Here is a 2500-nt window from a genome sequence, read left to right as displayed (position 1 = left end):
GCCTTCGCAAGCTGGTTGGTGAGAAGTTTGCATGTTCAATGCCCTTCGCATGCGACGTACTCAGGCTACGTTGTGGTGCGGCCTGTGTCAACTGTCCGCTGATGTCGTACGCGTGAACCACAATCTGTACTGCACATTCGTCCTTATGTACTGAATGATACATCGTGGCACATGTGTGACCGCACAACGACTGCGCCCAAAAACGGCGGACCATACAGTGCAAATATTGTGCACGCAGCTACGTGTCGTCTCCCTATGAGAGCTGGATTGCAGTGTGGTACGCCATAGAGACGTGTGGGAGGAACGGACGCCGTGGATGGCGATCAGCATGAGCTGTCTGTTGATGTATTCGGACCTAGTCGTCTCTCCTCACACACCGTGATGGCATGGTGCACCGCGTTCCATATCTGCGACATGCTACAGAGGCCGGTTGACAGTCGTTCGAGCAATGGACATCGCATACGTACGGGGGCCACCTTCCACGTATTGTCTAGGCGTGCACATTTTGTTGCGTGTATGTGGGCAGACGTAGTGTGGCGTGACACCTGACACAGGCATGCAATAATCGTTGAAGTTGCAAATGGCGATGGACGCCTGCGTTTTCTGGTGAAGTTACGCAAATGAACAAATGGTAACCTGTTGTGGTGCGGTTGTTCTCGCTAGGGGTGAATCGGTGATGGCGACGATAGGTTGAGGTACTAACCGGTTGTTCCAGCGATACCCACCATGCCGACGAAACTGAACGGCATCTGGGTGTGAAGCGATACGCGGCGGTGGCTGGGTGGGACCGTCCCCGGCCGGTGAGGGGGCGCCTCCCGGCGTGCTGGCCGCGCGGTGCGTGGGCGCACGCGCTACAGCCGGCTGGTGGGGGCGGCCAGTGGCAGGCGCGCCGGCCGACGGACGCGGCAGGCGTCGCAGCTGCGCGCCGGCGCACCCTGCGCGCGGCGCCGTGCGGCCAAAGTAGGTCCTCGCGGGCCCGGTGCGAAGCGCGGTGGACATCTTCAGTGTGCTGGTCCGATTGAGGACTGTGTGCGTTGAGGATGCGCCGCCGCCCGGCGCTCGGCGCCGCGACGCCGTCTGCTGCTCGGTCGCCCCAGCGGTTCTCGCTGGTGGTTTGTATCGCAGCTGTGCGGATGTGTTGGCGCGTGCGCTGTGCTGGGAGAGTTCGCTTCGGCACCCAAGTGGGGCTTTTGTCCTTCTGTGGCGCTGGCGTTGGAGCTGCCGGTCACCGTAGGTGGCGCGTGTTGTCTCCCGCCGGCAATGCCACGACAGCACGCTCCCGGGCCTCTGTCGGCAGCGGCAAGCTCAGTTGGGAGCACGGGTGGTCGCACCGAAAGCGTCTACTCGCCTAACTCCGGGCGATTGCGCCTCTCTCGAACCCGACCAAGTACTTGGGACGGCGCTGCGCGCCGCCGGGACCTGAGAGGGTTTCGAGGTGTATTGTGCAGGGGAGCTCAGCCTCCTCCTGTTTGCAGAATGATTGAGCGGACGCTTGCGTGTTCGCGCGGGCCCCCGGGACACACTCCCGGGCGGCCGGCTGCTCAGCTCTAGTTGACGCAGCTCCCTGGTTGATCCTGCCAGTAGTCATATGCTTGTCTCAAAGATTAAGCCATGCATGTCTCAGTACAAGCCGCATTAAGGTGAAACCGCGAATGGCTCATTAAATCAGTTATGGTTCCTTAGATCGTACCCACGTTACTTGGATAACTGTGGTAATTCTAGAGCTAATACATGCAAACAGAGTCCCGACCAGAGATGGAAGGGACGCTTTTATTAGATCAAAACCAATCGGTCGGCTCGTCCGGTCCGTTTGCCTTGGTGACTCTGAATAACTTTGGGCTGATCGCACGGTCCTCGTACCGGCGACGCATCTTTCAAATGTCTGCCTTATCAACTGTCGATGGTAGGTTCTGCGCCTACCATGGTTGTAACGGGTAACGGGGAATCAGGGTTCGATTCCGGAGAGGGAGCCTGAGAAACGGCTACCACATCCAAGGAAGGCAGCAGGCGCGCAAATTACCCACTCCCGGCACGGGGAGGTAGTGACGAAAAATAACGATACGGGACTCATCCGAGGCCCCGTAATCGGAATGAGTACACTTTAAATCCTTTAACGAGTATCTATTGGAGGGCAAGTCTGGTGCCAGCAGCCGCGGTAATTCCAGCTCCAATAGCGTATATTAAAGTTGTTGCGGTTAAAAAGCTCGTAGTTGGATTTGTGTCCCACGCTGTTGGTTCACCGCCCGTCGGTGTTTAACTGGCATGTATCGTGGGACGTCCTGCCGGTGGGGCGAGCTGAAGGCGTGCGACCGCCTCGTGCGTGCTCGTGCGTCCCGAGGCGGACCCCGTTGAAATCCTACCAGGGTGCTCTTTATTGAGTGTCTCGGTGGGCCGGCACGTTTACTTTGAACAAATTAGAGTGCTTAAAGCAGGCAAGCCCGCCTGAATACTGTGTGCATGGAATAATGGAATAGGACCTCGGTTCTATTTTGTTGGTTTT

General features: G+C 58.0%; 1 non-coding gene across 1 annotated transcript in view; it reads left to right on the top strand.

The window, feature by feature from the left end:
- Positions 1-1561: 1561 nt before the first annotated feature.
- Positions 1562-2500, top strand: part of LOC124743834 — a 1909-nt gene continuing 970 nt past the window's right edge. Inside the window, exon 1 of the ribosomal RNA XR_007010583.1 lies at positions 1562-2500. This exon is cut by the window's right edge and continues 970 nt beyond it. This is a non-coding gene — a ribosomal RNA (small subunit ribosomal RNA).

Source organism: Schistocerca piceifrons, unplaced genomic scaffold, assembly GCF_021461385.2.
Source record: "Schistocerca piceifrons isolate TAMUIC-IGC-003096 unplaced genomic scaffold, iqSchPice1.1 HiC_scaffold_266, whole genome shotgun sequence".
NCBI lineage: Eukaryota > Metazoa > Arthropoda > Insecta > Orthoptera > Acrididae > Schistocerca > Schistocerca piceifrons.
This window is presented reverse-complemented; position numbering and strand designations above follow the sequence as displayed.